We start from the raw sequence: 13,317 nt of genomic DNA, 5'->3' as shown, positions 1-13,317 counted from the left end.
GGGGAGTTTTTCACTGCATGATATATACCAAAATAATATCTGTCCTGTTCATTCTTTGTTATACTTATGACTAAACTAACTAGCAATAATGTTATGGTTGTTATGAATAAGTGTAGGATGTACATCTGATTGTAAATGAAGGACTTTAAGGTTTTTAAATATGTCAGTATAACTTTCACACAAAATAAACAATTTGCAAAAACAAACCTTCTTCATTTTTACATAGTTTAAACAAGCTACTCTGTATTTCCAGAACACCACCCATGCTTATCCCATTTGCCTTTGTATAATATTGTTTATTCTTTTAGTACATGTAAATTGTTTTTCCTTCTTCGGTGAGGGAATGTGATCCACTCTTTTGACTGTATGTCCATTCTTCCTCGTGTACAGTGAGGGCTGTGCCTACCCATGCCTCTTTCTCAGGCTTCTGCTGCTCTTGGCCTCTGTTTCTGCTCTGCCTCTAGGCTGTGGCAGTGCTTGGGATATTTGTGCTGTACAAATGAGAACCAAAGCCTGTCATAGGTAGAGAAGATTCTTTCTCCTCATGCTAACTGAATAGCCTCTGAAAGTCATTTTTTCTCCCACTGGTCTGAACCACTTACTGTTTGTTCATGTAAGAGAGGGATGCCAACACACCTGAAATTCTTTCTTTCTCTCCATTTTCTTTTTATACACGTAGTAACCACATTGAATGGGATTTTGACCTGACTCAAATCTTACCTGTCCTTTCAATACCTTCATTCAAACTGAGCTTTACACTCATCCTCAAACTATTCTGCAATTTTTTGGACAAACAAAAAATAAAAACTGTAATTGAGAATGCTTTGGCAATAGGAAACCAATTATGTTTGTTCCACCTCAATCCTAACTATTCCAAGTGATCTTTAATCTGCAGTTCTTTGCCATGATACCCCAGTGTGATTCCATAGGAGTAATTTGTTTTATCTTATGAATATACACTTGGGGAGTCTATAATCCACACATCATTGACACAGTAAACTCTAATTAATATTTTACTTTGAGTTATTGCTATCTATTTGGTCAAAAGTTGCTGTATTTGAAAGACAAAAAAAAAAAAAAAAAGGCAAGATCTAATCCCTTTAATTTATATATCAGTATATGCACAGTGGGTATGTATATTTAAAATTGCTTTAAAAATAGCTAGCATATACCTGTAATTTTTTCTTTAAGCCAAAAGAACTATTTCATTTTATACAAACAAGTCAGTACTAAATCCAAATTACAGACTACTTTTATCTGCTTTAGAGATTTATTAATCAAAAAAATTGCATAAAACAACCAAAGTAATATTTTGACTGCAGTAATTATAATTAGCAGTGATACATGCAAATGACTGAAATCATAAGGACACATTTTGTGACATGTAAAGGGAAAGCAACCTCTGCTCAACTCTATCTTGGTTTCAAAAATACCTAGTGGCACACAGTTTTCTAGTATTAAAAAAAGAAATATAGTGTTTCACCTTAGCTAACTCTTCATTGCTTTTCTCCAATTTTTGGACATAAATATGTGTTCTGTGGTCACCTGGATCTTCTGTGCTCCTTTCTAAAAGCACATGATTTTATTAGATCTAGAATAAATGTATTTAAAAAGTAGAAAGGATCATCTTTTTTTTCAAGTTTCTTTGTTTCTAACAGAACTACTAATCACATAGTTCTTTTAGTCTACTTTTACCCAGCCCTTTCAAGATTACCATACAAAAAGGTAGTCCCTAACACCTGGTGTCTTATTTTCCATGAATTAAACATAGCTTAACGCTATTAATTTCAGTTACTATCTTAATGATCATATCATCTCCTTAATAAAGAATTACAGTCCCTTTCCATGACACTGTGAAGCACATTGACAAAATGATTATTGCTAAGCATTGTTAGACCTGGCCCTGTAGTTGTGAAGCTGCACTTAAATGAATCCATGACTGGCCATGTCACAAGCAACAAAGAGAGCCCTAGGAGGCCAGATTTTGAAGAGGGCTTCTTAATACCTCCCTCCTCTGATTAGAGCAGGAGGAAATGAGGATTTTTACATTTTTTAAGGGGGAAGGCCCAAAATGCCTAATGTAATATTAGTTCACATGTTGGGAAAAGTGGGTAGAAATTTAACCCATTGAGTTTGGTAGTGTGAGTTCTACTGAACAGGACAGAAGAGCTGAAAATAGTGAAAGTCAATGTATCTGTGAGGGATCTGTAAGCAGAGGTTTAAAAGTCCCCTGCCCTTCTGTCTTCAAGAAAGGACAAACCAATGGCAGCACCCTTGCAGTGAATCAGACATAAAGATGTAACTGGAGAAAAAGGTTATCACCTCAAAATGCATTCAATATAGTAAGGGTTTAACCATACTGGGCAAGAACAGCCTTTGGATGGCTTCAGCTTAACCAGACTGCCAGGAGCTGTAGCAAATCACTGAGTGGCAGGAACTACTCACCCTCTGCACTTTCACTCCTTCCAGCTGAGTGTCAACAGTCATTGCTTGCTTACACATTCCTCCATTGGGCAGGATCTGACCAAATTAACAGTTATTGACAATGTGCATACCTGCTCCTCAAACTAACTCTTTATAAGGCCAGCTTCCTGCTCATATATCCACTTTTCCCACAAGCCCTGGTTTTCACATACAGAAACCTGAATCCATGGGCCAGGTGAACATCAGGTCCAACCCAGAAGAGTGATTTCCTCTGAGGAGATCCCAACACGTATCAGATGCATTTGTCTGCAGGTCACCTTAGGCAATTTGAGGGACAGGAAACAAAACACTAGGGTTTTTTCCCAAGAAGAAAATATTGTGAAAGCCAGAACTATTATTCTGCTTTCATGTTCTGGATCTTCCTTTAAAGGTATTTACTATCTGTATAATACTTCTGCAGCATTACTGTACTCTTTTTCTTCTCAAGTAAGGAATTTAAAGAAGATTATATCAGGCACATCATGTGCACATTACATCAGAAAGCAAAAGCTTCTTTTCAATGCAACTATTATATTTTCAGTTCTATTCTGTTCCTGCTAAGAGTTTAGATTCTTGTGCTAGAGGTCCAATGCTGCTAGATTTTTCAGAATTAGTAGAAAACTTCCTTTGGGGCGGGGGAGGGAAAGGTTAGTATTATTTTAGTGTTTTCCTTGCATTTTAACTGTAAAGCATTTATGATTAAATAGATTAGTATTCTTTTGTGTCTGCTTGTCCAGCTGAAATCTCTTAAGGTGTTTCCATGCCAAGTGTGATCTTTTGTAATGCATGACCTTTCCCAGCTTAACCTCCTATCACTTTCCTCGTACCTATTAAAATGCAATTTGGGGTTTTTTTTAAGGCAAATGTAAATTTAAATTTTCACCCTAGAAGACAGGAGTGAAATCTATTTTCTAAAGACAGTGCTTAATTTCTCATTAGACAAAGACTGATTAAGTTCCAGCATCTGCTGATTTAAAGCTTGAAATGAAAACCTGGGTCGCTTTTTCCTCCACAGACTAAACAGAATTATTGTTGACTTGATAATTAACTATGGCTATTGTGTCTGAAACTGAAATATCTGCCTGCAGCTGCAGCTGAAAACATATTCTCTAAAATAGATTGATACCAGGGTTAATTATCTTGGATTCCAAACAAAACTAAATTAAATCTGGGCCTGCCTGCAGCACTATTAAATGTATAAAATATAAGGTTTTTAAAAAATTCTATAGTACACAGGTTCTGCATCAAATAATTCAAGAGAAAAAGGTGCAATCCTTCTTTGATCAAGTGTCAAGGTGGCCATTTCAAGTGACATAATTACACAGAATTTTATGGTTGATGTTCAGTGACTTAGACAAAATACCAATTATAAGAGTTTCTTAAAGAGAGTTACTCAAACAGAAGGCAGTCTTCACATCACTGTGCTGTGACTTCCAGTCCTTGTCAGAGCTCTTGTCAGAACCACATTCTGCTTCATGATGAGGGAGACTGTAGCTGATGTAGCTCTCTCAAACTCATAAAAACATGTTACTTGGACAGCTGCATTGTGAAGATTGTTGTTATGAATTGCAGCTTAGAAAGAGTGTCCTGGGGAAAATAGAATATTTTAAAAAGTGTTAGAGTCACTGTGGTTATATTCTGCACCACTAAATGAAAGAGAGATATGAAGTCCAACACAAGCTGGCACATATCTACACTGCTTAAGGCTAGTTTCCTTGAAGGCAAATTTCATCTGTAGGTGGCTAGTGGAAGCAGACCAAACTGATCTGTGGAGTGGGCCAGCACCTAGGCAGACAGACCAAATCAGAGTCCTGTGTCAAAGCCTGCCCTTGCAAGCAGTATAGAGTACAGCAGTATAGAGTTATGTCTACTACTGCCCGTGGATGTAAATTCAAAGAGGACAAAACCATAAGGTCTCTGACCAAATGTAAGCAGAAGATAATTCTTATATTTGTGGAAATGCAGTAAGAAACAATGCTTATCATTTTACTCTTCCTTTGCTCGTTGCATAGATCATCACAAGGAGACCCATGACTCCCCTGCATTGTACTAGACTAATTGTACCTACAGGAAAATAACTAGGCTGGAAGGAGCCAGAGAAACTTAATGTGTATTAATTTAGATTTAGCTTTCAGATATGGCCAAATACATTTGGAAGGGGAATCTTGGCTTTATTTCACAGACGAAGAAATTACAAGCAATGTTGTAGCAGGAAAGAGTTAAATAAACACAAATCTAGAGAGACACTGTGTATGGGATGAAGATCATTTTAAAAGAGGCTAGCATAGTATTTTATTAGTTAATTTTAAAAATAATGACTTCTCTTTTGGTTCTGACAGCCATTTTTATAATAGACATTTTTAGATTTCCTTTTAGAATTCAGAACACCTGTGTTTAGGCATCTATGAGCAGGTTTTTATACCTGAGACTTAAATGTAAAAATATTCATTTCAATCACTGGGTATCGAATTTTTTATCAAGGATCTAAAGCAGCATTTCTAGCACCAGTTAAAAGCCATCCTGGATGGCCTCTGGCTCCTATTCCCTAAGGGTAAGTCTCCTCTGTTTCTCTTGTCACATTCACCAGTTTAATACAAATGCTAGGATGTCTCTTAACTGGCATTAAGGCCTCAATTAAATTATCTCAGTGTAGCATCAAGTGTCACTTGGTATGCTTTTATGTGACTTGAATCACCCTGGTGACAACTGAAGCCCTACTTGGTTGAGCAGTACAGAGGAATCTGGACATGCATCTTGGGGCATCTCATAACACAGATCACCTATGTTTAGACAAAAAAAAAATCCCACCTCTAAATCTTCTAGGAGTAGGCAACTAAATCAAGCCTCTTGTCAACACAGTTGATGGAGCCTGCAAGGAACTGTCCACACAGAGGCATCTGGTGCTGTTTGACATCCCAAGGCATCTCCACAGTCCACAGCATCTCTTGTATGCCCCAAGGTATGTCTGCAGCTGTAAGATGGTGCCTCAGAATCTCTATGACATCCCAGATGACACCAGATCCCTATGTTTGGTCAAATGAATAGAGCCCCAAAGAGCTATTACTCTCACCCTAAAACAGATGTCTGGTGATTGGACAGCTGAGTCATTACCTCATTGAACTGGACCTGGTTGAGCTTCAATTGCCGAGAAGAGAATAACCTTGTGCTACCTGCAATACCCAGCAGTACCCAGGGCATATGCATGGGACTGGCCTGCTTGGCCCAGATAAACATGCAGATATTTGCATGTGGACAGCTGCATCCAGGTGTCTCAAGCTGCAAACTCTATCCTGCTCCTTATAATATTTAATATTGAACATTTTTTAATATAGAATGTATAAAAATTAATAATTTGAATCACAATATTAATGAATTTGAATTATAAGTAAATGTTTATCTTGATTTCCTTTACACAAGTAGGTGGAGAAATCTTAATATAATTAAAATTGCTCCAGATCTCAATTAAATCTTAAATCGCTTTTTTTTCTAGGGGACCTTTTTTTGTTGTTTTTTTCCCCCTGTACACAGCTGCACTTTATGATTGCAATCAATTGCAGTCTTTCTAAATTCATTTCTAAATCACTACTGGATGAACTTCAAAAATCAGCCTTACTATGGCACATAGCATGAATGAGCAGTAATTCAAGTGAAATTGTGCTTAGAAGACTGACTTTTAAAATATGTGTGCAAAGTAACAAAGTGACTATTAATTCGGCTTTGGATTGTGGTATTTCAATATGGTGGTATCATGCATGCAGTATGGTGAAATAAATATGCTAGATAGTAAAATGAATCTTTATTTAAGTTTTTGTCATTTCAAAAATTGTTTGTACAATTTATATCATGGTGATCCAAAGTGTTTTTCATACTTTATCATTCAGTGGGTAAGATTAAAATCACATTACAAAGCTGGAATTTGCTGTCTGAGAAAAATAAAATTTTTTTACAAAACCCATATATTTTACATTCCAGTAGTTGTACAATACATGAACAATAAATTTTTTAAAAAAGGAATTAACTGCAGCAAAGAATATTTTTCCCATGGCTTTATAGATACCAACATAAATAAATTACTTGGCATGAGCTTCTATTCATATTTCAAAAGAACCTCATTAACAATATTAGTATATCTTCACTTCATTAAATCTCCAAAGAGACACCAGCAAGGGTGAGAATTTAGTACAAAACTCTGTTTGTTTGAAATAATACTACAGATCCTTAATAGGCATTAGATAATTTTACAGAAAAAACAGTGTCATTTTAGCAACAAACTTCATTAATATGAAGGTAATTTCTATGAGTGTATTCCTACCACTCTCTTGTCTTTATAGTCTAGATAAACATAAAAAACTAAAATTAATAGTTTCTCTGACATTTTGAAAACTGTGACAAAACATTTCTTCAACTCTTCTTGTTATCAAAGCTGCTAAAGAAAAAAAACATGAATTTTCAACAACATACATGGAATTAAACATTTTTCAAAATATTTCAATGCATGTTGCAAGGAAATGTGTTATTTTTCTTTACTAGGCATAGCAATCTTCTTTCAGAATCAGAGTTACAGGGTAAATTTACTTCTTGCAAGACAGTGCAAGCAGTACTTTCAGTGTGTTTTAACATGATTAACTCTTGCTTCTGTGAAGAGGACATTGACATAGCTCCAAAATATGGTTGTTGATAGGTTTGCTCCAAACATGCTGTGGTAGGATTCAGGGGATGCACATGATACAACAGGATTCTTCTGACCAGGTGAATTGACTGAAGCTTCAGATTACAATTCTCAGTGCTGACCCTAGTTCTGGTATTTAAGGGCTTTTCCTGAGAATACCAATCTTCACTTTTTCAAGGAGGGTATCAAACTGTCAAATTCAGGAGCTTTATTTTTATAAACCCATTATCTAACATTTCTTAGACTTTTGTCAGATCCAGTAAGAATCTGATTATAATTTTCCTAAAAATTCTTTCCCTGGAATCATTATACTATCAATATTTTCAACAGTAAGATACAGAGTACATATTATTTTCTTCATTTATATGAAAATCTTATGGCTACCTTATGCTATTACTTTAATGTAAAGCACTGTAAAGAAGAATGTAAATTCACGGAACTCAGAATGCAAATAAGAAGCCAAAATAATGGGCTTAACATTTTCTAAGTTTTTGTCTGATCTTTTACTAATCATTCTCTATAATTTGTTAGATTTCATCAGATTTAGCATCAGACACAAATGTTTTATTAATGACATCTCCAGGTGCGAGTCTCGATTTAAGATATTCAAGCAATTTTTACAGGTTGTCTATATTTAACCAATTATGCTGTGCACAAGAGCTTTGAATTCACAAGGAAGCTACTGAAATTCACATGCAGAAAGCCACACAACTTGTTTCTAAAGCAGTGGGAAAGCCATTTCTTTTTCCCTTATATTTCCAGATAATTCTCAGTATTTGATATTATGTTTGTCCTTTTATCCCCCTCTGAAATTCCAAGGAAAGGCTCCCTCATCATCTGACATTCTTTCCCCATATCTCTGAGGATATGGGCAATGTTTGCAGTCTCTCATCTTCTGATTTTCCCTCCCTAACCAGCAACCATTTCTTGGTAGGAAATAATAGTGCTTCTGGGAAAGATGAAATGGAACTGGATCACCAGATGAGGAATGGCTAATGAATATGGCTCAGGAAATGTCTTAGAAACAAAATAAATGATCTGGGAGGCAGAAAAAATGAAGCTCCCATTGGCTTTTTTTTGTTTGTTTTGTTTCTTAGGGGTTTTTTTTCCTTTTAAATCTTCTTCTGAGGAAGATCATTCTCTGCTTCTGATTTATAACCCCCTGCTTTCATTGGAACATCTCTTTGGCAGAATTAAAATAGTGTGAAAGAGCCTTGTAAGTTAAAAACCTTGAGTTCAACATACTGATAAATACTGCAATAAAGTTAATGTTTGTTCCATTTCTGGTTCTACTGTAGAAAATATAATTATCTCTATTGGCCTTAACATTTCTGGTTTTCATCATTCAACTTATTTTGTTTACATTAAAAAACAGCATTAGCATCGTTATCATAAAAGCAGTTTGAAAGTATTTGCATTTGCATAAATAATAGTTGAGTCTTCCAGTATCAAAATTGAGAATTATAAAACAGCCTATCACCGAAATGGTCCTGCTAATTTACTGACCCTTCCAATCATTAATCACCTTGATATTAAAATAGGAAACCCTCTATAAAGAGACATTTCACACTTCTCAGAGTGATTGTTTCAAAATTACATTACTCTAATGCATCTCATACTTTTATGAGCATGAAAAATATGATAAAAAAGATGGGCATTTCATTTCCAAATGAGCTTCTTAATGTACCACATTCCTCAAAAAGAAGAAAGAGTTCAAAGTGTTGTATGAAAGGCAAAAGAGTGTGACTAGAAAAATCAGTCAGGTAGGACTTAATGACCTGAGCAGAAAAGGAGAGAATGAAAGGCATAATATGGAGGAAACATCTAGAATAAAACTTGATAAGAGCAAAAATGGCTGTCAGTACCAGTTCCACCAGCGGTAAGAAATCTTCAGCTTAACATCTAATTAGAGTAAATCTAAACAGTGCAATGAATGCTGTGTCATGAAGACATACCTGAGCTGACAAATTCATTTGTTTAATGGAAGCAATACTGTTGAATTACTTTCACTCAAGCTAATAAACTTTGTAGAAGTTGTTTGTCCCAGTGGAAAAATACAAAAATGCAGTTAGATATAAGGCAGTGCAAACACTTCTGTCAAAACAGGTAGGGCAGCAGGACAAGAAAAAGGGCATGAATGAGAAAACCTAGAGGCCAAGGCACTCTTATTTCTTTCAATAGAATTAACAGTTTAAGATGTTTTTGGAAAATACAGTCCCAGCATTAACCAGTGCAGAGGATAAGAGGGGTTTTAGTACTACAGGTGCACTAGAGGGTGCCTCATTTTACTGTGCAGTAGTAGTCATGTTCAAAACCTTATTTCCTTAGCTGTTCTCTCACACTGAATTCACAGTTTAGCAGGGGTATTCTAGCACTCCTAATTGAGCTCATGTTATTTCTCTTATTAAAGGCAGCTTGGCATGGAATTTCTTTTCTCAGCCATTTCAAAATCATTAGTAATTTATTTCTCCTTCTCATTTATTAATGGACCTGCTTCAGACTGGTACTGATTTTTTCCTGATACATTTACACAAGCATGTCTCATTCTCCTGCCACAACTTCATTAAGGGTGAGATAGTGCAGTTTGATAACAGATAGTAAAAAGGGGTATATTGAAACTTACAGCCACTTTGTAAATTAAGTTCATACTGTCAGTCAAGCACATGTCTGTTCAAATTCAGACATGTCATTGCTCATGACTGAGAGCTAGCTCAGTCTCAGGCTTTGACTGTATTCAAGAACACCCCAAATGGAAAGTTTCAGACACCTCATGGTATAATCAACCACCATGCTTTTCCTTCAATCTTTTGGGCATGGTGAGAATGGAGGAGCTCAGTTCAACAACTGGTATTTCCAAAGAGTAATGTTACATAGTGATTTAATCCAGTTAGCATCTATAATACTCCTGCACAGGTAACATGTTTTTCATAGGCCAGTGAATTTCAGACAGCTGGTATTTGGAAAGAAGGAAGGAGATAACCCTCATTTCATTGAGATTCAAGGGCTGAGATGTTGCCAGTTTCTACAAAAGTCCTATTCTCTCTGCTCTTGTTTAAATGTATAAACCTCTATCTTAACACCTTTTCCTCTATGACCATATTTATTACTACAGGAATGATCTGACTTCCACAGCTTTTAGCAGCTCCTCTACCAATTGGCCTGAAGATCAAGAACCCATCTAGAGAGCATCCAAACTACTTCTATTCCAGTTAAGCTTCTTCCAAGGCATTTCTTCCTGCTCTTCCTTAAATAAGACTCTGTCTTTGAAATTCTCCTTCTTTTTTTACTCACAGATCTGTCAAATTAATAATATGATATATGATATGATATTATATGATATGAAATTAATATAATTAATGTAATGTAATGTAATGTAATGTAATGTAATGTAATGTAATGTAATGTTATAATATAATATAATATAATATAATATAATATAATATAATAAATATAATATAATATAATATAATAATATATATGTGTCTTTGATACTTACTCTTCCAGAAATTAATGGGCAACAACTTCAATGGGAGTCCTGTAAAAAATATTGAATAGGAAAAATGTTGAGTTTGAATATACTTCTGGGTGTCTTCTTGCCTAATCTCCCACTCACAGCACGACTGTTGCCAGCAGAAGACAAATCAGCCTTGGTTTTTTCTTGTCTATGATCCCTCTGATATCTTCACCCAGAGCAGAAATTCTTTCATATCTTACCATTGAAATCAGATAGGAATAGGATCCATCAACCATTTAATTCCTGATCTCCTGCTGGCATATAAATTATGATGCACCTTTTGTTGCAGTAATACTTTATATTTTGACAGCACTTCCAGGGTTACAATACAAAACTTTCAGGAAAAACTCCTAACAAGGTCAATATGAAAAGTAGGCCAGTTTCCATAAAAGTTTAGTTAACCAAAAGTTATGTATCAAAGTACCATGAGTTATATATGTGTAACTTCACCCTTCCAGTGGAATTTGCTTAGGCTCTCTATACAAAAGAGGTAGACACCACAGAGATAGATCTAAAGGAGTCAGTACCCTCTGAAGTGAGCAAAGGACAATCAGCATGCTCAGCATGCACTACCCTGAAGTCAGAAATGACTCAAGGCTTAATCAGAGTAGAAAGCTGCCTAAGGCACCTTTCCCTTGAGGGGCAAGGAAAGAGGATTCTCAGGCACAGCCTAGCTGCCTGCATGTTTGGTCCCACTATGTCTGCATACTTCTTTACTCCTGCCTTCCACTGGAGAAAGGGGATGGAGACTCTGGTCATCTCTTATCACATGACAGTCACCTAAAAACAGTAAGCAAGATCCTGACTTTCAAACACCTTGGTTATTTTTGTCTTGTTTCTCAGTGGCTAGTCTATATGATTTTTTGGCTGTTACTTGTGAGATTTTAATCCTTCCTTATGCTTTAAGAAATGTCTTTCCAAAAATCATTCTATAAAAATTCACATCAGCATTTCTTCTTTGCTTAAACATAAGTATGCTTCCATTATATTATTACTTACAGTTCAGCCAGCATTTCTTCTAACTGTCTTTGGCTTGATACAGGTAAATATGTGTATATTTATAAATATGCACATATTCACCTGTATCAAGCCAAAGACATATGGCTTTGTAAACATATAAGGAAATATTCTGTGTATGGAATTTTGGTTTGAAATGTAAAAATCTTTAGGGTGATTTTTTAAAAAAAAAATTCATTGAATTCACACAAGGTGAGAAAATGCAATGCTTTTGAGAGCAATGCAGAACCAGATACACCCAGTGTTCAACAGCAGGGCCATGTAACGTTTTCCTTTCTCTATTGGTATCGAGCTCTAGCCTTTTTTCTTGAGAAGGTGATTACAGTGAAAGAATACAAGCTTCTTATCCTAATGAACAAAATTTTGTCACACCACATGAATCCCTGCTAAGTCCGTTTCAACAAACACAAAATCTCACCTTACCTGTGGATCCTTAATTACACGCAACTATTTCTGTTTCCAACCTGCACCTACAAGCCTCTCATAAAAGTAAGACCTTCATAGATCACTGAGCTGACAACAATTAAACCTGATTAAAAACATTGTAGAAAAGCTGTCAGGTTCCACTGTGAACCCTTATTTTCAAGTCTCTGTAGCTCACTCAATTTATTCTTTTATATAAATGCAATTTAAATACTGTCAAAAGCTGGAGTCAAATTTGTTGTTTGTTGCTTTTTTTTTTTTTTAATGAGATGCAGTTGTCATAAAGAACTTGGATTTTTGCCTTTAATTTCATAGGAATAGTCAAAAATCAGGGAATGACAATGTGGTTTGTATCAAGGGAATTCACCAACACTGCCCCAAATTACTTTAATTTTAATGAGACTGAAAGAAGTCATTAAAAGTCAAGTGTTAAATATTCAGACCTGAAAGAGGCATATAGGTCTTTTATGGTAAGCTGTAAAAATCGGCTGTTGTCACAGCTTGTGTGAAAAAAGTCTCTGTTGCTCAGATTCATTGGGCAAGCCACTTATCCTCTGTCTTCATGACAGAAGAAGAAACAGTCCTGTAAAAGAACAACCTGGAAAAAGACTGCTGAGAGTCAGCAAAGACGTGCCTTTTACAGAACCACAGAATTAACTAGGTTGGAAAAGACCTTTAAGATCATCTAGTCCAACCTATGACCTAAAACCTCCTCATCAACTAAACCATGGCACTGTAGCCTTGTCCAGTCCTTTATCAAACACCTCCAGGGACAATGACTCCACCACCTCCCTGGGCAGAAGATTCAAGTGCCCGTCACTCTTTCAGTGAAGAAATTTTTCTAATGTCCAGCCTAAGCTTCCCCTGGAACAGCTTAAGATTGTGTCCTCTGTTCTGTAGTCACCTCTTGTTCAAAGCTGAGGCACAACTTTGGTCATTAGGAGACCAGTGGGACCCTATGTCAGCAAGAACTCAGAAGTACAGAGATGGCACTTTTCGTGGAGAATGCCTTAATATCTTCATAGGAAACTCAGCAAAACAAACTCTCATCCTTTAAAACATGCCCAAAGGAGGTGACCTACATGCCTCCATGGAAGACCACATGCCTACAATATAATATTCCAGTAGCAAGATTTCCTGCTCAGTGAACAGAAGACCAGATTTGTTTGGAGAGCTCAAACCTCACAAAGTGTTTTCTTTTCATATCTGCTGGACCCAGGCTGAGAACAGA

The sequence above is a fragment of the Oenanthe melanoleuca genome, chromosome 1, assembly GCF_029582105.1.
Source record: "Oenanthe melanoleuca isolate GR-GAL-2019-014 chromosome 1, OMel1.0, whole genome shotgun sequence".
Classification (NCBI taxonomy): Eukaryota; Metazoa; Chordata; class Aves; order Passeriformes; family Muscicapidae; genus Oenanthe; species Oenanthe melanoleuca.
Note: the sequence above shows the minus strand (reverse complement) of the source record.